The following is a 23184-nucleotide window of genomic DNA, read 5'->3' on the forward strand; positions in this document are numbered from 1 at the left end:
GCCTCCACAGGTGTAGGACTTTGTGAGTTACACAACAGGGAGTCACTGAAAAGTTTTGCACAAGGGAGTGAAGAACCTTCTAGCAACACTCTGGAAAATGAATTTGGGGGAATGGGTGGTATAGAAGGAGAAAATTCTAATAAAATGTGTCAATCAGTTATTAAAATACTTAAGGCTAAGAGATCATAAAAATTGAATTAAAAATGCTAAGGATGGGGTTATTTGTGAGGTAAAAACTGTAGGACTTCCTGAGTGACTTAATGGAAAATGGAGGAGACAGAGATTCACAATTAACTTCCAGGTGTCTCTGACTGGTGTGACTCAGTTGGCAACCACACCAACAAATAACATGGAAGATGCAGGAGGAAACTTACTTTGAGAGAAATAAGAGTGTTAGGGGGGTTGAGTTGGAAGTGGCTATGGGGCATGTAGGTGGAGATGTCTGGTAGGTGTTGGGTGGGCATATGAGTATGGAGCTTGAAGAGAGGTCATAGTTACAGAAATAAGTGTGTGAGTCATCTATACCTAAAAGGTGGGTAAACGTATGTGATTCAATGAGCTCATTCAGGAATGAGGAGCGAAGAAAGACAAAACTCTGGAAAACCCCAACAGTTAAAGTGGGTGGCTCTCCATTCCTATGAAGTAAATCAGAGTGTTTAGGATAACCTTTCTCACAGCTCCATTTTTTGGGGGACTTTTTTTGTCGTTGTTCAGAGTTCCCCCAGGCACCAGATCATTTCCCACAGGCCAATGACAAACCTTGGAATCAAACAATAGCAGAAGAATTTAAGCATTACCTCTCTTTGTGAAATTTAGACTCTAAGGGACTCCAGCTACTTCAGTAGTTTAATACCAAGGAAAGAATTACGAAGAATGAAATTTCAGGCATAAACAAAGATTTTTGAAGCCAGGATGGACATCATGGAGTTCATTCTCTCTTTTCTTCATTTTTGCTCCATCTTTTTATTCCAATCATCCCCATCAAGGATTCTGGTCTCATTCAGTGGGTGCTATGCAGTTCACCCTGCAGAATAGTTATAGAGCATGATAAGTGAAAATGTCTCTAAAACAAGTAAATTATCTTCATGCTAATTTGGTCTCCTCATATAAGCATAGCCTTTTTTGCTTTAATAGGTTATTAGAATTTCCATATTTTCCCCCCTTTCTCACTAAAGATTTCAGGGGATGGAGTATGTGGTAAAGACTTTTTTTCCCACCAATTTCATTCTCCTCTCTCCAGCTCATGGCTAGAGATTTCCCACTTCTACTTGCAATCACCATCTGACTAACCTCTCTCCAACAGAAATAATTTCTGTTTCTCAGTCATAGGATAGGTACTTTCTACATCCCTGAAATCCTTCTTTAGTGACCATCTTTGCACTGCCCCAGAGCAATATGAAACAATGGTTGAGGTAAGAAAACTCATCTGGCTCTTGGGCAGCGGCCATGTGTGCCACATGTGGGTGATCATTCTCTCTGTCTTATAGGAAACATAACAGGAAATGCTTGGCAATGATATGAAAATAAGTTTGCCCCATATTCTAATATCTTCTGATATGGTCCCTACTTTCCTGGTTTGGTTTGCATTAATTAGCCTTTGATTGGTAAAGAATAAGCCTTTCTAACCCTGCAAATATCCGGATCACCTAATTCTCAGCTTTCTTATTCTACAGGTTTCATGCAAAAGGGCAACTTTCAACAGAATTGTACTTTTCTTCCTCTGATTTCAGATGTGCCAGCTTTGACCTATGCTTGTTTAATTCTGCTGGGACCTTTATTATCTGTTTTAAAAGGTCCACAAAAATGTGATTCACGTGTTCCAATATAGTAAATTTCTCCTACCAAATTCCCTAATGCAGTGGCATTTGCAGGCATATGGTGTAAGGTCTAAGATACAGTAGTTTGGGACATGGCTACACCAAACTTGACTCACCAACTTCTAAGCTGTAAATAGTTCTCAATGCCTTCCACTCTACTCCCTTAGCTTAGCATTTTCATAATTTAGGGTCAACTACTATATACACTCCTGGTAATGATTTATGTGTAAGTCAAGATCCTATGTGCTTGATTTCCTAAATATGAGGTATCAAGTATACATACTAATTGACTCACAAAACTTAAGAGTCCAGAAGCAGACCTTATTTTGCATGTGACTTTAAAAAACAAAGTGAGAGTCCTTGCCCCAGTAGGTAGCAGCCTTGTCCGAAATACATTAATTACTGTTGCAAAGGGGAGGCAATTTGCTCTTTGGGTGGTGTACTCCACTTGTGGGAGAATGGTGGAACCCCACCCAGACATTCACAACTGAAAGTGAAAATCCTTAGACAAAAATGGGTGTGTAGGAAAAGCAATGTTGCCCGAGTAAACTCAAGCATAAGCAATAACAACAATACTGAAAAAAAAAAAATCTCTACTGAACAGCTCTTTTAGTCTCTTTTTCAAATGCTGTATTTTATGTAATAGTTTGGATTATTATTAAGCAAATATTTATTTCTTCTCCTTTCCTGTGTGGGGGAAGTTTGTCTTCCAGACCCACTGATGCTCAGTTTAGCCATATGATTTTCTATAGCTGATGGAATATTAGTGGACATGACATGAAGTGACCTTACATGAGTCTGTGCGTTTTGACTTGGCTCTTGTGCTTTGGTAATCTGCCATAAAGAAGAGCCTACTGTAGGTAGAGCTGCGCCATCAGCCTGGGTTCTAGAATGGACACATATACAGCAGATCTGAATCCAATCCACAACCTTGAGCAAAGCCACCTGGATGAGTCCATTCTAGATGAGCTGCAGGCATCATGCATAACTGTAAAAGAACACAAATGGTTGTTTTGTAAGCTACTGAGCTTTGAGATTGTCACCCGACATTATTTTGGCAACAGCTTATTAAGACATTTTTGCCATGGATGCTCCAGAATTTATTTCTAAACACAGAATTTCTCTCTCAATGCAAGAATACAGAACAAGGGAAATTATCTTGAAGTTGCATTTACACAGCAAGGACATTATTTTTATTTAGAACTTGTGTTTACCTTGGGTGGGCGAATAGAGATTTGGGGGATGGTGTGATGTTCTCACTTCTAAGAGATGCCTTTCTCCACTCTAACACTTCTGTCCCAGGGTGTGGTATTAAATCAATGTGCATGAGGCCTCATAGTGGATGGTAATTTCTCCATTTCCTCCACCCCACCCTTGGTCAGGTGTTCTTTAAAGATAGACTCAGTTAGAGGGGTCAGCTAGACTAGAGCCAATGAGGGTTGTGTTCACTGACTGGTGTGTTAAGTATCTAAACAGCATTATTAAACATTGAGAGAGTATGAGTTAACTGAATCAAGCAAAGTAGTATTCCGCTGGGAAAACTAAACAGTGAATTCCACACTGCGGTATGGTGAAGTCAGCTTTTTTTGGATGTGCTTAATTGCCCGAATGCATAGTTTTTTAGAACCCAGATTACTGTATCATGTAGTAACAAAGCAATTATTTTTTATTTGGAAATTGTTCAGAACAGTTATTATCAAATGGCCATCTTGACAGTAAAAAAAAAAAAAAAACAAAAACAAAACTGCAAGCGTAGCCCCATCTAGCATGGGAAACTGCACAACATAAACCCATGATGGATGGAGTTACTTAGTTGTCGCCTTGTGAGCGCGGGCGATTGTCAACCAAAACAAAAGTTTAGCTTCAGTTTATCAGATATTAAGCTGCTCTGTTTGATTGCAGTTATTCAACAGTTTCAGCTGTTGAGGTTTTCCCACGGAACAATATTATAATTGGTTGGATAATTGGGGGTTGTGTTCCTGACCAAGGACTCAGCAGCAAATAAATCATTGATATAACCAACAATGTGTCATACAAGCAAGATACAACAACCATAAACCTTCAGAATCATTTGAATTAGTAAAATTATGATCCTAGTGCCATAAAATGGGCAGGAATTTACCAATAATATATAAAATATAAGCCTAATGTATCATAAATTTGGCCAATCTAAAACTAATAGAAAAAATAGCTATTGTACACATTGAATTAAGACACTTGTAGGATGATGTATATGGTCTAAGTATTAAAGAAAAGGAAAGCAAGCTGTCACAGTAAATTTAACTGATGCATTCTTTATTCCTCAATAAATTCCACTGCTGTAAATATGTCAAATAAAAGCCAATATTGTTTCTTGAAATGCAAGACCTTGGGGAAGGGTGTTTAGGACAAAACACCAATAGACCTTAAATTTAAGTTGTCGACAATTCCATCTATCTGCATATATAATTAGCTGGCACCTGTGTGTACATGCACACATACACCCACACCCTCCTTCCTGCATGAGTCATAATATAATTCCTCCAGTGGCCATCCTGGAACATAGGGATGTGAGAAACAACACCAAGAAACCTTTTCATATTTCCTTCATACTGGTGGTTCTTAACCAAACATAATTTTTTTGACCTTTGGGAATGTCTGGAGACATGTTTGGTTATCATAACTGGGTGGTGTCACGGGCATCTAGTTAGTGGAGGCCAGGGATGCTGCTAAACATCCTACCATGTGCAGGACAGTCCCCTATGAGAAATTAACCAGCTGTAAAAGTCAACAGTCCCCAGATTGAAAGACATTGCTTTATACCAAAATTTGTATTGTAGAAAAAGAAGTGGATTCAGCTATTCAGCTTACCGGGGTAATTCTTGGTCATGTCCTTTACTGCTCAGCAGACAGTGCTACTCATCAGCAGCCCTACCACAGTTAACCTGCAAAGAAAGCTAGAAACTTGATTGTTTTGTTCACACTGTGATGTCGGCCTAGTGTCTGTCACATTTTTGTGCTTCAGTGAATCTTTGTTAAATGAAAGATGAATAAAGAAGGAAATGAAGGAGGAACAAAGTAGATGGTGCTAGGGCCAAAATTGCTTGATTCTGGTGAACTTGCTTTCCTTTTGTTTACTGTCTTCCAGAAAAACATGGGTTCAGCTAATATTTACTGTTTACTAATTACTATTATTAATAGCTTCTTGTATTGAACATGTTTTATTGGTAATTAAAGGACTCAAAGTGTTAACTACCACTATGCAACTGTTTTCGTAGCTGCTCACAAATAGATTGTAAAATAATGTCACTGACTTTCAGTGTCAATGGCACTCAGAAGATTATATTCAAAAAAAGCAGTCATAAAGTCTAAATAGCCTAAGACCTCATTAAAGGTTTTGGTTGGCTGTATTGTTTGTTTGCTCATTTACATTGTTTTGTTTGGTCTGTTGTTTATCTTCCCTGGTCTCCAGGCCTTTCCCCACCCCTAAGTAATATTCTGTGGCAAAAGAGTTGCCAGTGGCTACTTTGGGGGAAGTGTTTAGGAAGAATAGAAAGTAATGCCTGCTGGCCATGGTCCCAGGGAAGAGGTTGGCAAGGGGAGGAGCAGAATAATGTATATTAATAAAGCCCAGACTTAATCTTATTTTTAGTATTCTATTATCAGAATCTCCTCCTTCTTCTTTCCTTAAATCACAATCCAGTATCAGCATGGTCTGTTTAATAAAACAAACAAACAAAACGCTACAAAAGTCTCTGTAAAGCCATTTTGACTTTTCCCAGGGCCTGTCATAATTTCTGTATGTAAAAGCTAATCATAAAATAAATGCCGAATTAGTAAGTGTGGCTGGCATCTATCATGTGCCATGAACTATAGGTATTTGGACATAGATAAAGTATGGTTTCTGCTCTCCAAGAAAGGAAGTATGGGATCACCATAAATATTAGTACCAATGAATAGGTGGCAAAGCAGATGAGTGAAATAAGAAGCCAGATGCAGGAAAGGCTGACTGTATTTGCCAAATTCACCAAAACAATGGCTTTATTTAGATAGGGCAATAAAACCCGTGGTTGGTTTTAGGCACACAGCCATCCTCACTTCTCATCACTTCTAAATGTCATTATATACCCTCTAGGTTTGCTCTCCAGCCACACTGCAAGTACAGATCAACTGTCAAGTTTATATCTCATTATAAAAATGGTCCATATTCTTTTTTTTAAAGAATTTATTTATTTATTTATTTATTTATTTATTTATTTATTTATTTATTTTATCTTTTTTTTTTTTTTTTTTCCTGAGAATGAGCAGGAGGAAAGGCAGAGGGACAAGCAAACACACACTCCAGCAAACCCCTGGGCCCTCCGCTGGCTGAGTGAGGAGCTGGACACAGGTCTAGATATCAGGACCCTGAGATCATGACCTGAGCCAAAATCAGATGCTTAACCAACTGAGCCACTCAGGTGCCCCCCCCCGCAATGGTCCATATTCTTGTAGGTATCTGTAGACAGGCATCTCAATGTCTCTTAAACCCAGCACATGATATGTTAACTATTTTCTACAGATAGCAAGCATCAACTTAAGTTTATAATTCTTGCTCTTCTCCATTAAATGTTAATTTTCTCAGACTAGGTAGGCATTTTGCCACCTTTATCATATTTTGAGCTAACATCCATCATCTTTGGTCTTAATCATCTTTCTACAGCTTGATACACATTTCTTAAGATCACTTCATGTTTCAGATGCTTCATCTGCTCAATGGGCCCTTCACAGAATTTTCCCTTGAGGGCAAAAGGACTTGGAAAAGTACTTTTCATGTTGAACATGAAAAAAACACCTCAAAGCAAACAAAAGAAAATAGAACAAATCCCACCCCCATCCAATTTATTATGCAGGAGCACCTGGATTGGATTGAGATTTACCAACTCTGGAGGCACTTCCCCTTGTCACCAGCTTGTAACAAGGAAAATGAAAAGTGAGTTCACTCGCCGAACCCCAACTCAAGGAGTTGGCTGGTAATGTGAGCACATCCCTGCAAGATGCCCCTGGGTGGACCCCTATCTAACCAAGTTGCTGTTTTTAGACTCAGACACGCTGGCTCTAAAAGCCTCCACTCTGTAGTAATTTCATACAAATGAATTTAGTCTTCTGAAAACCATCATGATAAAGCCACTGGATGAGTCCAGACTACCTCCTAACCTTGGAGCCAGCCTGTCTGGAAGGTGCCAGAAAAACCAGAGAAGTGGCCGCGTTGAAATCTCTCATGAAATATCTGGAAGCAGGTACTAATGAGAAAACAGAATTCCAGATGAAGGTCTCCAGGAAGAAAAGCCAAGCCAAGGCAACCATGAGCAAAGAACTATTTAAGGATAGATTTCCCTCTCACACTTTCCTCCCTGTGATGTCCAAGGAAGACAGCAGCACGCCCCTCAGCGACCAGCTCTGACTGTCATAAAATAAACCAACACTCAGCAAGAGAGCACTGGCCCACAGCCCATGAGCAGGAGCTGAGTGAACCTGGATGACATGCAGCCACTCTGCAGGGTAGTAAGTCAAAGAGGCAGGTGGAGGCACACGCTGTACAAGTCACACTCGGAAACCAGACCAGTGTCCATAGTGCTGTTCCCAAGTGATCTACTGCTTTCCAGACCTCCGCCCGCCTTGGAGGAGCGCTGGCCCAGGTGACCTGAGCAGGAAATGTTGATTTTGGAAATGGCTGGGGCTGTATTTCTGCCACAACAGATGATCGAGGCTGTGCTCTTTTACTTAATAAAATTTTATTGCAGCGCTTGCAGTCTATGTACATTTCAGAAAAAGAAATGAGAATAAAGAAAAGAAAACCAAAAGTGACCACCCAGAGCTAGTCTTGGGGCATTTTAAGGTATTCCATTCTAAAGATTTTCTTCGGTGTATCACGTATCCTTGCATGTTCTTCAAAAATGGCACCGTAGGATCCATATTAATTTTAAAAATGTAAATATAACTTGTATGCAGAAAAATACACATCTAATGTACAACTCATTAAGGTCCCTATTATGTTGTAAATTCTTCTATATTTAATAATTCACTGTGGCTGTCTAAAGCTACAAATAGTCTGCTTTGTTTTAACAGCTACTTGATATTTAATTGTAGGTGTCTTCTACAATTAACTGAGCCAATTCCCTTATGAGACATTACAATGAAAATTCCGGTAGCTGTATATTCTACAGCTAAATATCTTTTTAATATTTCCTAAATTATGTTGTATTAGAAATTTCTAGAGGAAGAAAAAAATGCTGTTTCAAAAGAAAGCAGATTTTGATACAAATGGGCAAAATGCTCTCCAGGTTAGTTCTAGCGATGGCTTTCTTTCCTCGTACTGTGTCCAACATTATGCAGTATTTATTTAAGAACTGATTCCAATTTGATAGAATAAAGTGCTATTTCATTAATGCTTTGATTTATTTTCTTTGATACTTGGGTGTTAAGTGACTTTGCAGTGATGCCTTTCCCATTTTTCTAGTTGGTCATGTGTGAGTTTTTTTCTTACTGATTTGTGTACATATCTCATTAAAAAAAGTTTCTTTTGAACATTTTGAAAATACAAAGTAATGACACTAGATATTTACTAGAGTTAGGAACTAAAAAATAAGGATTGACCCTCCCTCATAAGATAAATAATTAAACTTTTCTTGTTTTACCATTTTAGTTTTGGTGAGGATGATGTCAGACTTTTATCTTAGATTACAGCTGTAAACTGCAGTACGTCGCAGGCATTGTCAACACACTCCCCTCATGTCTACACACTTTGCAGTCAGAGATCCCGTCCAGAAATAACACGGTGGTGAAGTGACTGGGCTGTGATATGAATCAAATCTGGATTCCAGTTCTCTCAGCGACCTACCAGCCATGTGACATTGGGCAGTGTAATACAGGCTTCACCTCAGTTTCAGTTTTTTCAGCTGTGAAATGGGAAAAGCAATAACGCCTACTTCATAGGGTCTTTTGCGAGCATTAGATGAGGCAACACATATAAAAATAATAAGAGCTACATGTTCACTACATTTAGGCGCTGCTTTACGAGCATAACGCCTGACATAGAATGATCGCTTAATAAGTGTTGGCTGTATTACACTAGTATTATTACACCTGTTCTTCATGGACCCTAACAATTAGAATGAGGAATTAAGAGCCCAGGGAGGTACAAGCTAGATTAAGCACCACCCCTTATGGTGAGGTCGATTTCTGTCTGGGAATGCAGTGCATCACGCAACAGTAGGTAGGCTAAGTCAGGATGCAGACACTGCACTTCTGAGCGGAGACGGTGTTTAATCCTAAGTGTGTTCAGGAGGCGTTACGGGAGCCAGAAAAGCTAGTGATCATGAATCAGAAAGCAGTCCCCGCTCTCACAAGTCTATACATACACGGATCCTCACAGACCCCCACCCCCACCCCTGCCCCACACTCCTACTTAGCACAGATATTTCTCCTGAGGATAGATCTTTACTTCCAGTTTTCTACCCTAAACTCAAGCCCATCCTATCATAAGAGCAAAGGAACAGCCAGGTAAGCCCATGGCTCCTGGCAACAGCACCTTCATGATGGAAAAAGAAAGCCATCTTGAGTCTCTATGAAACCATTAATGCTTGAAGGGCTAGCTTTCTGTCTGGTAATATTTTGTGACTTGGTTAGTCAATTCTAAATTATATGACAATTTTAAAATTTGATTCCCATCTATTTCTGGGGCAGCAATCCATGTGCTTATTCTATTCTCTCCTCTTTCTCTCCTTCCAGTTTTTTAGATGTGTTGTTATACTTTGTCAGAGTAATAAAAATTACGCTATTTTTCTTTCCTTGTCTCTACATTAATTTTAGACTTAGAAGTACAACTAAATCTATCCAAGGCTCACAGCTTGTCCTTCTACCAAAGTCTCTCCAGGACACTCTGATTTAGATGATACTTATCTCTTTGGGCAGCCCTCAGGAAGGGCTCAGAGTACAGGAGGGCCTGAGTTGTGCATGTTCAATGCTGGTGGAGGATAGCGTGGCTGGGCATAATCCTTGGATCACATTCTTGAATTTCTTGAAAATGTTCACCACTATGATCTTGTTTATTATTGAGAAGTTTGATATAAAATACATTTTTTTTTAAGTTGCAAGTTGCCTTAAGGCCCAGAGGACTTCTAAATTTACTTTTATGGTATAATAGTTTTACTGGTATATGTCTCACAGTTGACTAGTCCGTAATTTCTCAGATATATGGTAGGCCGTTCCAACCCATGGATTCGGGCCTTTATCTTGGGAACATTTCCTGGAATTATTATTTTCTCTTTAATTCTTTTTTTTTTAAAGATTTTGTGTATTTATTCATGAGAGACACAAAGAGAGAGAGACGCAGAGACACAGGCAGAGGAAGAAGCAGGCTCCATGCAGGGAGCCCGATGTGGGACTCGATCCCAGAACCCCAGAATCACGCCCTGAGCCGAAGGCAGACGCTTAACCACTGAGCCACCCAGGAGTCCTTCTCTTTAATTTTCACACACTGTTTAGTTTTTCTCCTCCAGGGACTTCAACCATGTAATGCTAACTCTTCTTTATAGGTCTTCTGTATTTGTCATGTGTCTCTGATTCTTTTATTTACTTTTTATTTTTTTTATTTTTTTTATTTACTTTTTAAGATTGTGTTTTCATTCCCATGGTTCTGTCCCTTCCTCTGATGCCCCTTATTATATTTTTCGTCAAATCTATTCTCTCCGAGTTGCCTTGAAATTTCATTTTTTTGCTTGATATTATCTTTTTTCTTAAATTTCTTTCCTGAGCTGAGTTTCTTTGCATTTCCCATGCTCCTGATTTTTGTTCCTTTTTGTTCTGAGTTTTTGAATTTCTGTTTCAAGGATTTCTTCATATCTACAAATGCCCATTTACAGATGCTTAATTTAGGTTGGGATATTAAGGTGTCCTTATGCTTTGTGATTTTATTTTGGGGTAAAAAATAATTCCTCATGAGCTGAAATGTTGTATTTCCTTTTAGGTTTACTTCTTACAGTAACTGTGTTCTTGTGTTGCCTGTCATTTTCTATTTGTTTTGAAATGTCCATATTTCCTACATCAGCAATAATAGATCCTTTGCAGGCAGGAATGGCTTGTTAGTTTCCTGAATTCAAGAGGCCCCTCCTGGGATGATAGTGTGAAAGTGTAGTTTCTTCAATAGGTGGAATTTTGGAGGTACAAGAGGGGTTACTGTGCTGACTTGGTGGCTCACTTTTCTTTCTGTAATGCCCTTACTTTTCACCTTTTTACTACTAAATCTCCAAAGGCTACTTCCTCTCCCAAATTGTCCATCTCTTCTGGGAGTGGGGCTTTCCTAAGGTGGCTATGTCTGCCACCTCCAGTTCTTAAACCATCTTCCTTCATTAAATTCTTCAATTGCCAGTAGTTTCACTTACCAGATCTCAGACTTAGTATTAGTCTCACACCTAGTCTCAGTATTTCCTCACTCTGGGTGGATGCCCCCTTTCTGGGTGTTCTGTATCCATGTAAACTGTATCTGGTTGAAGAGTGTCTCCTCCAAATTCACATCCATCTATATCCTGTCACTGGGGTCATACTTAGAAATAGGATCTTTGCAGATGTAATCAAGTTAAGATGGGATCATGCTGGATTAGAGTGTGCCCTAAGTGCAGTGGACTGCTATCCTTATAAGGAGAGGGAGATCTGGAGAAGGGAGACATAGATACACACAGAAAGAAGCAGGTCGTGAAAACACATGGAGATAAAGACCAACCATGTGACGGTGGAGCCAGAGGTTGGAATGATGAAGCTACAAGCCATGGAATGCTAAAGATTGCTGCAAACACCAGAAGAGTCAAGAGAGTGACATGGAACAGATTCTCCCTTGGAGGTTCCAGAAACAAAATTGTAGACTTCTAGCTCCAAAATTGTGAGAGAACAAATTTATGTTGCTTTGAGCCACCTAGATTGTGGTAATTTGTTACAGATGCCACAGGAACACAGCCACCAACACTAGCTGTCACTGCCCTTCCCCTTTTGCCTGTGTAGCATCCACTTAACTCCCAATGCTAGTGTTGGCTCTGGAGCCAGTTCTTCTAGTTTGGGGTGCTTCTTTCCCTCTTATGCACAAATTAAAATCTGTAGTAATCTCGGTTTCACAGTATACTATTAAGTGTGGATTATGGATGATTTTATTTATATACTTTTTTTAACTTGCATGTTTTTGGGAGATGTGTGGAGAAATTCAGATCTAGACCCCCTGCTAATATCCTACAGGCAATGTGATTTATTTTTAACCAGATCAGGTGAGTGATAGATAGTCTGGCAATTTGAGTCTGGTTCTCAAATTGAACACGATGTCAGAATTACCTTAAATTCTTGAACACTATTTACCAAAATTCTATGCTATAATTCCAGGGCAGGAACCAGGCTCTACACTCTGAAATAAGCTTCCCCAGTGTTTCTAATGTAGTTGATACCTATGGGTTATCATTCGTGAGCAATATAGGAGAGGATTTTTCCCATTTATGGAATATGAGTTTTGAAGAAAGCATTGAAATAAATTTAAAAATGTAGAGAAATATAACCAGTGAAGCATAAATGACACATAGATTCAGATAAGCATAAATGACACAGAGATCTAGATAGTTACATTAAGCCGTTTCTTTAATATCTGTATTTCATAAAAGGCATAATCTATAGATACTCTCAAGGTGCTAACCAATCAAAAAGTTCACTGCCTTGGCCTCATGTACTGGTCAATCGGCTTTTTGCTCCCACAGGAGCCGAGAAACTTGATCCTGCTGATGGACTAAATTTTTTTTTTCATTCAGATTGCCAGGCTCCATGTAACTCCAGCTCTCTCATCCAGAAGGCATTTCTTAAAGTGCATTCTCTCAGCAAACATATTTTTCCTTCAAGCCTGCAGAGGTTATTGGTAGTGAGAATTTAATCAATTTCTTGTCTCCTACACAAAATAACAACAGCATTTCATAGAGTAATGCTTAGATGGGTTGGCTGAAAGGATTTAGTATGGACATGACCTGAGAATCTTCTGAAAGCGAAACTAAATGATTAAAAGGCTTGAAAATGAAGAGAGTTGAGTAGCAAGCATTCCAAAGAAGTCTTCCAAAAATGTTCATTTTCATCAATCCGGTCCACTATGTCTCATTAATTTTTAAACCTTTCCAGAAGTTATACCCTACTTGTTGATCACATTAAGAACAGATTACACAGAAACTTCAACGTAAGGGCTAAAAACATAAAACTGTTAAAAGAAAACACAGGGGGAAAGGTTCACAATGTGAAAGTTGGCAATAATTTCTTAGGTATGACACCAAAAAAAAAAAAAAAGATAAACTGGACTTCATCAAAATTAAAAACTTGTGTACCAAAGGACACTGTCAATAGAGTGAGAAAGTAACCCATGTTATTTGCAAATGACATTCTGATAAAGGATTGATACCTAGAATATATAAAGAACTTCTACAGCTTAACTGTAAAAATATAAACCACTTGATTAAAAAAATTAGCAAAAGACTTGAATAGACATTTTCTCAAAGAAGACATACAGATGGCCAACAGGTACATTAAAAAAAATTGTAATTACACAAGGTGATAGATGTGTTAACTCTATTGTGGTAATCACTTTGCTATATATGTATTTATCAAATCAACATGTTGCATATCTTAAACTTACACAATGGCTATATGTCAATTATATCTTAAAGCCGGGGGGGAAAAAAGAGAACAAAACAAAAAGCTAACTGATACAAATCTAAAACTTATCTCTGTTCTCTTTTGTTTCCCTCAGTCATGCTGAGCTTTATTTTTAGAACATAGTAGGCTTTTTATTATTTTATTTAGAAATTGTATAGCTGTTCATAGATGGCAAATCATGGCAGAAAGGATCCATTCAAGGAACTTAAAGTCTCATTTTTGCTTTCAGATGAGCAAAATTAGACCAAAACATATCTTTTTCTTTCTGAAAGCCAGAGAAGTAGCCAACAAACCACATTATTTAAATATCCAACTGAGTCCTAAGATGAAATAGATGACCATTTTTCTGACATTGGACCATAATATACAAAAGAATAATAGTTCTTACCTGAATATGGTATAATTGTCACTCACGTTAATATTTCCAATCAGTCTATGACTCTACACTCCTCATATCCAAGCACTAATTTCGTGCCTGACTGTTTTTAGAGTTTTTTAGAAGTCCATTTCAAACTCTCATAACAAAATAAGAATGCATCAGGTTATATAGCTAAGAAGTCTAGTTCAGATGTTCAATCACTTCCTTCTCCTTGTTTTTCTTGCCTGTCTCTGTCTCTTGTTCTTCACCCTTCATTTAACCCTATCTATTTCCTCCTCTGTTCTCCATGTATCATTACCCTCTTCTACTTCATATGGTCTTTTCTCATATGCCCAGGAAATATCCCCAATCTCCTTTCTGCCACGTCTGGTGAGGTATTCACAGGTTCTAGGGATAAGGATGTGGACACCTTTGGGAGGCCATTATTTGGCCTACCACAAATGGGTTAAAGTGCCTCATTGAAAAGATTTTGGAGACTGGCAGAGGAATAGGTTTGCAGGGTAGAGATCAAGAGTTCAATTTGGAGGATGTTACTTTCAGAATGGCAATGAATCACTAAAATGGAGGTGTCAAGGAAGGAAATACCTTTGAGTCTGAAATTTATTGGAGATTTATACACTGCAGTTATCAGTGTTTGAGTTAGCATAAGGAAAGATGCTCATCTTTTCCATATCCTTAGTTTTTGAACTAAAGAACATGTCTGTTCTTTCTGTTTAATTTTCAACATTTGGGAGGTAGTTGTTTTTATTCATTCTGAGGTGGAGGAAGTATGATCAAAAGGTGGACTCCTTGGGGCCAGAAGTGACCTGGTATTAGTAGGCTTGTTTTCTGCTGTAGGGGCTTCCAAATCTGTCCAGGGGAGAAAATATATGTATACTAAAATTAGTATATACTGAATATAATATATATAATATATATAATGTATGTATGCTTAAAATTTTGATATTTTTCAAATTCATGTCCAATATAATTCATATTGCATGATTTTTACACTTATTTATTTATTTACTTAAATATTTTATTTATTTCTTTGACAGAGAGAGAACACAAGTAGGGGAAGTGGCAGGCAGAGAGAGGAAGAAGCAGGCTTCCCACTGAGCTGCATGCAGGGCTTGATGTCAAGGTCCTGAGATCATGACCCGAGCCCAAGGCAGATGCTTAACTGACTGAGCCATCCAGGCACCCCAGTTTTTACATTTTAAATAATTTCTATTTATAGCTAAAATAGTCCTTCTATATATATATTTTGGTCTTTATCCTTTTCTTTTTGTGTAAGGCTTGCTGAAAAAATATATTACATAAAATCATAAATGCTTCAATCCAATGATTCCACTTTTATTCCTTTTCTTTTCAAGTGCTGATAGCTCTACCAGTCATTTAACATTGCTTGGCTCTGCTTTAATTACATTTGTGTATTTATAAACTTTAGAATTTATAAATTTAAATTTTTAAAGTTCAAGTTTAGATATGGTTATTTATTATCTTTGGTAATCAAGATGACAAAAGACTGAAAAGTAAAATAAAAATAAATAAAATAAAAATACCATCATCCACTGGTTGAAATGATAAAGCTAAAATGTTTTAATAATCTTATATTAACCCTAGACATTGATGTTACCAAGGAATAGAAGATGAAGTTAAATATGTACTTCAAGAAAGGGATTCCTAAACTCCAATCCTCTACCTGGAGACAATAGCCCATGTCTTCAGCTTCCAAAAAATATTTTATTGTGGCACAATATAGAGAACATAAAGCCTATCATTTTAAGCATTTTTAAGTGTATTGTCCAGTGCATTCACATTGCTGTACAACCATCACCACCATCCATCTCTAGAATTTTTATCTTCCCAAACAGAAACTCTGTACCCTTTAAACAATAACTCCCCTTTCACCCTTTCCCCCAACCCCTGGCAACCACCACCCTACTTTCTGTCTCTGAATTTGACTATTCCATGTATCTCATATAAGTAGAATCATGCGACAGCAAATATTTTTTTTAATTGCAATGTAATTATCCTAATTTTAGTATTGTTAATAAAGCAAATTATATCCCCCAAACTGTGGGATCAATCTATCATTAGCGTATACAAAGACCTCTTGGTTTTGCAATGGAATCCAAGACTTGGCCTGATGCGGAGTTGCCTCCATCAGATACATACAAAGCCCCCTTATTTATTCCATTTAGTTGAACCCTAAAAGTCTCACTGGCATTATGGGTCCTGCTTATATACTTTGTGTGTTTCTGATGGTGCAAGCTCAGTCATAAAAATATCTACAGTACTTGCTTTAAAAGTACTTGCTGCCACTTAACCGTAAACAGACTTGTAATTTAGCTGTAAAAATTCATGACTTGCTGAAAGGGGCTGTAATAAAGTCATAATGATCGCTGGCACAAACACCATTGGAGAGCCCAGGGATGGTTGGCTGGCCACAAAGGATGGTATGTATGATGTAAGCTGGGCAAAGCTTGGGCCATGGCCATCCTGTGTTGCCTGTAGAGAGGTTCATCTTTCCTGTGATTTTCAGTGTCCAACTATGTCATATACTGATGGGTTTATGGTTATCAACCAAGTGATTCGACATCAGTCTCATCTTTGGTGAGGGTGCAGAGACATCCTTCAAGACTCTCAAGTCCCTTGAACAACAGTGATCTTTCTTTTGGCAGAAACCTATGGGGTAACATTTGGAAATGAAGGCTAGAGATAGAGATAGAATTTTCATGCTCAAAACAGTTCTCATTTAAAGTCTAGTATGCCATCTCCTACCTTTCATGTGACAAAAGAACATGTCTCCTTTCTCTAGGAATTGCTGGAAAAAAGTTTAGCCAAAGGTTCAACCAAATGAGGTAGTTGTTTTTATTCATTCTGAGGTGGAGGAAGTATGATCAAAAGGTGGACCCCTTGGGGCCAGAAGTGACCTGGTATTAGTAGGCTTGTTTTCTGCTGTAGGGGCTTCCAAATCTGTCCAGGGAAACTTGGATTCAACATACTAGAGTCTGAGCAAAGCCATGATCTCTCAGATCTTTCAGAGCCCAGTCCACCAGCCCACCTCAGCATTGAGAGCTGTCACTCAAGTGACACTAGTTCTGGCTGAAGCCCACTTCAGTTTGCCTCTCATCCCAGACCCAGCTAAGCATCCCTTCAGAGGAGAATTTGATTAAACAAAATGGCTACTCCATCTTGGTGTTGCCATAGAACAGGCCTCAGAATGACAGAAAGTACCTTGATTTGGAGTCAGGAGATTTCTACTTGGGGAAAGAATTTTATCTGATTGGCTTTCATCCACCTTTGTAGCCTGATGCAACTCATTTTCTGAGATTCTTTCTAGCTCTAACAGTTCTGATTTCTGAGCTGCAACATATCTCTTGGAGACCCTAGTTCTCTACCCATTTAGAAAGATGAGGCCAGAGGACTGGTTACAAGAATACCTTTCTTCCAGTCAAGGCCTTTGCTTAGACATATAAATAAAGAAGAAGCCATCTTGAAAATATCATTTAATTTGAGATTTTTATCAAAATTAAATTATTCTTAAAAATACAAGGAAATGTAAGATAAATAACATGCTCTTTTACTAATCCTCTGTGGTTTTGTCTTAAAAAAAAAGAAAAAGTATATTAAATATAAACATATCATTCTGGCCACAGTTTGTCTACTTGTCTGGATTCACAAGAAATCCTGGCCTCAACACTGATCTCATGGTCTCTATTACGTGGAAGAAAAACACATTCTTATTGCCTTGCAAAACCACCCCTGCACAGTAAATGCTGGCTGTTAGAGTTAAAGGTGGTTCCGTGCCGTGGCATGTGCTACAGAGTCTGGGATCCACGTGATTAATAAGTCCTGATGGGGCAAGATAATGATATTTCACTGTATGCCAGGCCCTCCTCACTTCCCCGCTTCCAGCTGCCCGAATTAGGCTTGATGCATTTTACCATGCTCCTTATTTCTCACACCATTGTACAAAATGACCAGTGAATCCCTACAACGTCACTAAACTGATTCTGAGACTCTATAATTTCAAAAAAATATCCAGCACTTTGCTCATAATTGCCAAAACTTGCAAGAAACCAAGTCATCTTCCTTCAGGTGAATGCACGTATAAACTGTGATACAGCCAGACAGTGGAATATTATTTGGTGCTAAAAAAAATTAGGTATCAAGCCATAAAAAGACATGGAGGAAACTTAAATGAATGTTGCTAAGTGAGAAAAGTCAATCTGAAAAGGCTACATACTGTGTGATTTTTAACTTCTTACATTCTGGATAAAGGCAAAACTAGGGAGACAGGAAAAAAAAAAAGCCATCAGAGGTTGCCAGGACTTGGGGGTGGGGGAAAGATGCACAGGTGGAACACAGAGGATTTTTAGGGCATTGAAAATCCTTAGTGTGATACCATGATGGTAAGTACATATCAATACACGTGTGTCCAAACCCATAGAATGTACATCACCAAGAGTGACTCTGAGTGAAAGCTGTGTCATTGTAGGTTCATCAATGGTAAAAATGTACCCCTCTGGTGCAAGATATTGGTATTGGCAGAGGCTGTGCACGTGTGCGGTCAGCGATACACGCAAACCCTCTGTATCTTCTCCTCAAATTCACTGTGAACCTGAAACTGCTTTAAAAAATCCAAATAATTTTTTTAAATCCAACAACGCTTTTCACATTTAGCGTTTCTGCACTATTTTAAGTGACTTTTAAGACTGTAATTCAACTTATTCCCATCAGAATCACACTTCCCTTGCTCCTCTGTGTGCTTATTTTTCAGTTCTGCTTCCTGATTCATTGCCTGGCATCCTTTGCTTTGAGATACCTGTGTCAAGAAAACCCTGCAGTTAACGTGGATTTGGAGAGTGTGCTTTGATCTTCTGTCTAAAGATGACCATAAATCAAGGGAAATTGGAAACCCTGTCCAGCGGCACCTGAGCTTCCAGAACACCTTGGGGTGACCCTCTAAATGGATGCACACCAACTGCACTGTCCGGTACTCTAAGGCAATGGTTGCCAAACAGTGTGTCTTATGAAGATTTATGGAATTAAAGTTATCCTTATGAAAAGGATACTGAGGGCCAGGCTCGTGGACAATGACCAGTAGGTTAAAACAAACAATAAGGACAGCTTTGCTTGGCCAAAGAGGTGGCCAGAGGATCTTGATGAGGAAGCGGGAGACAGGACAAGCTAGAGAGCTAACACCTTCTTCCTCACTAGTTGGACTTTTTCATTATTCCCTCCATGGCCATTGGTCTTGAAGGTAGATGGGCGACTCTCCTACTCCTGAGTAACCAAGTCCTGCTTAGAGCTGGAAGTTGTCTGGAATATTCACTCTGCAATGGACTTAAAGCCCAGTAGATAGGAATCACAAGATGGAGCACCTACAAGAGTTAGCTCAGAGACAGGACCGTCTCCCCCTCCTGTTCCTGCAACACACACACACCCATCCTAACTTATTTATTTCTTTATGCTCAATGGGCCTGGACTTACTATTACATATTGTATTAATTATATATATTATATATTATATTATATTAATTATATTATATTATATTATATTATATTATATTAATTATATTATATTATATATCTAGCTTTGCCTTTAGTTATCCGATATTTTGAATTGCATATGCTTTCCAAAAATGACCTAAAATCCTTTGAGAAAAAATAATGTACAGATCAACCACTTCATAAATGAAAAACTAATGAAGTGTTATTTTTCTTGTTAGGCCCCCCTGCTCCAGCCAGAGGTTCTCAGTCTGTTGTGTCCCCAAAGCTCCCCATGAAAGCATGGCTTCTATGCTGTGTTGTGGCTTCTTAAACACAGGTAGCTTCGTGAGAGTATTTGTGCTCCTCTTGGACAAGGACCCTCATGCTTTCAGCATGCTCCCCGATGTCCATTGGCACCCACCCAGCCCAGGGCGGGCCCCGGAACATACCTTCCATGACCAAACCAGGACCACTGTTTTAGCCAGCCAGATCTGTGGAATGACCTCTGGAGATCAATAGGGGTGAAAACTACTTTTCTTTCTACATCAACTATGCCCACAGTCAGAGTTTAAATAATACTGTTGAGTGACTGAGTGGAGGTCCTTGAGGAAGGAGGTGGCCAATGAGAGACACCGGCATAAGCTTTCTTCCTTGGAGAAAGCCAGTGTTCCTGGGGGTGCTCCGGACCACTGGAGTGTGGGGATTCCCAGCTACCCGCAAGGCCTGACACAGAAAGCCCTGGGTCTGGTTCAGAGTCTGGAGGTTTAACAAGCCATCCAGCTAATTCTGAGCCAGGGTTTTCCCAGCAATGCTAGTGAAGGATAAAGAGCAGCCAGGAGGGTACGGCCCTCTCTGGAAGAAGCCACCTCCGCCCCCAAGCCTGATGCCCTCAAAGCCTAGCAAGAAGCAGGGAGCAGACACCAACTCCACAGCCAACACCCAGTGTGAGCCTGGATCAGTTACTTCCTCCTCACAGTTGTAAGACGAGCAAAACACCTGTGCACATTAACCTCTACTACAGTACACCTTAAGGCAGGACGTGGAGAAAAATTTAATAAACTCTTTATGCATGAAAACCAAAGTCTCTCCTTTGCCATGAAAACACATTACTGAGACCCAGGAACAATGCAAACACAGGGTAGCGTTATGGACTCTCACTTCAGGTATGACATACACTCGTCAGTGGGCCTGTACCACCTGGTGTTGGCACGGATCCAGATTCTTAGTCTGAAAATCATGGAGAGGTGACGGTAGGCAGCGCCATGGAGAGGCTGAGTTCTTGAGAACCTCAAGCTAGTTAATCTCTCAGGGACTTCAGTTTTGTTTTAAGATTTTATTTATTTATTATTTACTCTTTATTAAGATTTTATTTATTTTATTATTTATTAGTTTTAAGATATATATATATATATATATATATATATTCTGTTTTAAGACACAGAAAGAGAGAGGCAGAGACAGACAGACAGAGAAGCGGCTCCCTCCGGGGAGCCTGATGTGGGACTCGATCCCAGGACCCCGTGATCCTGCCCTGAGTCAAAGGCAGATGCTCAACCACTGAGCCACCCAGGGGCCCTGGGACTTCAGTTTTTGTACCTGCAAAATGGGGGTGATAAATCCAATCCTTCTGGAAGGAGAGGGAGTGGCAAATATAATCAGGGTAAGGAACAGAGGCAAGTGTGGCATGGAAGAAAAGAAAGTACGTGCTGAGCCTCCCCAAGAGCCTGTGAGCCCCTCAGGAGGAAGCCCCTGCTGCCCACAGCGCCCCCCGCCCCCCACGCTGAGTGTCCCAGGAACAATCTCACTCAACCCGAGTGGCTGGTTCACCTACAGACAAGGAAACAGTAAGAGACTTCGTAGCAGAACAGAATTCCAGCCACGAGTCCGCAGGGGCAGAGAGGGGCCAGAGGCAGGGCAGCTGGGGCTTGGGGGCGCCTCCATGGAGCCCAGGGTGCTTGCTGTCAAGGATGGCGAGAGAGCAGAGAGGGGGCGGTCGTGAAGCAGCAGCTGGAGCCCACCTCCCAGGCCTGGAAGTCACAGGCCGGCCTGGGCGGGCCCGGGGGAGCAGCCTGGGCCCTGCCTGTGCTGGAGTAAGCGGCTCCCCAGCCCCTCGCACCCCGGGCCGGGCCCTGCATCTCCAGCATCCAGCCTGCGGCAGCTCCCCTGGGGCCCTGTGCTGTGCGGGGGTGCCCTGCGCCCAGCGTTGGGCGGGTGGCAGCTTAAAGACTCAATTTCCTGGCCTCTCGGCTTTGCGTCACCCTCCTTAATGACATTTCAACATGGAGTGGGGTTCTGGAGTCTTTTCCCTCTTTAAATTAAATATACAGTAGGTGTTTTGTGTTTAATTTCCTTAAGAAAAAAAGTGTATTGTAGAAGGTGAAATGGTAAAAAAAAAAGAAAGAATAGAAAAAAAAGAAAATAAAAAAGAAAAAGAAAAAGAAAGAAAAAGAAAAAGAAAAAGAAAAAGAAAAAAAAAGAAAGAAGAGAGTCCCAGCAGTTTATAAAAACCATATTGTGGGCTCCAGGGACTGGGGTGACTTTCTGGAGCCTCTCCCTCCTCCTGGGAATGCTCGTAATGTGGGCTTATGGGTTGTGCTTGTCGCTCTGGTTTTCCCTGCGATCTTTTCTCTCCTTTTCAGCCCGTGCTGCATCAGCTCCTGAGCTGGTTGTCTTTTATGTGCTTCTCAGAGGTGTGTCGCTGACACAATAGCCCTGAGCCAGGGCTCCAGAGCCACCTCCTTTCCTCCCCCTAATTACCTCCACGGGGTGTATTTATAGCAACAGAGGTGCCCAGGCAGGGGCAGGGCTGGGGAATCAAGAGCCCAGCCTCCCAGGGGCGCCCCCTGTGGCCTCCACAGAGACCCTCTGTCCTGCTGGGGTGGTGACAGGCAGGGAGGTGGTGGGGGGGGGGGGGGACAGTCTGTTAGCAGAGAGCAGGCCAGCTCCCTGCACATGTCAGCACGGCAGGGACGCCAGGTGTTGTGACCCTCTCTCCTCCCACATCGGCAGTGCCCAGGCCTCTCAGAGCTCTTGGGTGAGGGGGGAAGTGGCTGCAAAAGTGGTTTGGAGGCCACTGCTGGGGCCCACAGATGGGGGACAGGGCCTGATTGGTTCAGCCCCCCCCCCCCCCACGGCCCCCAGTGAGAGCCACTCCACTTTATATGGCTCCTGTGGATGCTCTGATATGATTTGCTTTGGAGAATTTGTCCCTGATCTGTAGGGACTCCCCACTCCTATCAAATGAACCATCTCATGGCCCTGTGAGAGCTCATACCCACCCCCCACCCACACACACACCCCCTCTCAATCCCCTCTCCTCCTTCCTCCTCTGGAAATCCTTGGGCCCAGCTGGAAGCCCTACCCCTCACTGGAGGCTCCTGCGGACCCACTGCAGTGGCACCCCAGGGAGAGCTCTCTGCTCCTGGGAGACACAACCCCCTCTTGCAGCCCCTGGAGTGATCATTCTGCACCACAACTTTGCTCCTATATTGGGGGCTAAGCTCTTCTGGGGCTCGCCCTCCCTCCTAGAAGATAAAAAACCCCAATATGTTAACACAGCACTCAGGGGCCTGCACACCCTGAGCCTTACTTACTTTGCAGCTGCTCCCGTGTCTCCCTATCCTCCCCCATATGGAAACCCCGTGGACCCTTTATTCACTCAGTGGTTGAGTATTCATTGAGCGACTCTTATGTGCCAGGAATGCTGTCGATAGTGAACAAGAGGTGCAAAATAACTGCCCCCCTCCCCGCCCAACTTGTGTCCTGCAAGAGAAAAGGGTCATAAATGCAGACACACGGATCCCACGGCCAGCAGGCGTCTGC

The 23184-nt window shown here is 40.7% G+C and overlaps 1 long non-coding RNA gene across 7 annotated transcripts in view; it reads left to right on the top strand.

Moving 5' to 3' along the window:
• Positions 1-20428, top strand: part of LOC112661397 (uncharacterized) — a 48566-nt gene extending 28138 nt beyond the window's left edge. For 5 of the 7 annotated variants that reach the window (XR_003137641.3, XR_003137640.3, XR_003137639.3 and 2 more), the window contains one exon: positions 18650-20428. This is a non-coding gene — a long non-coding RNA (uncharacterized LOC112661397). Of the gene's footprint in view, positions 1-6498; positions 8153-18649 lie in introns of those variants that run through there. The other 2 variants (XR_003137643.3, XR_003137644.3) reach the window with 2 other exon arrangements.
• Positions 20429-23184: the final 2756 nt, after the last annotated feature.

Source organism: Canis lupus, chromosome 18 (assembly GCF_003254725.2).
Source record: "Canis lupus dingo isolate Sandy chromosome 18, ASM325472v2, whole genome shotgun sequence".
Lineage (NCBI taxonomy): Eukaryota > Metazoa > Chordata > Mammalia > Carnivora > Canidae > Canis > Canis lupus.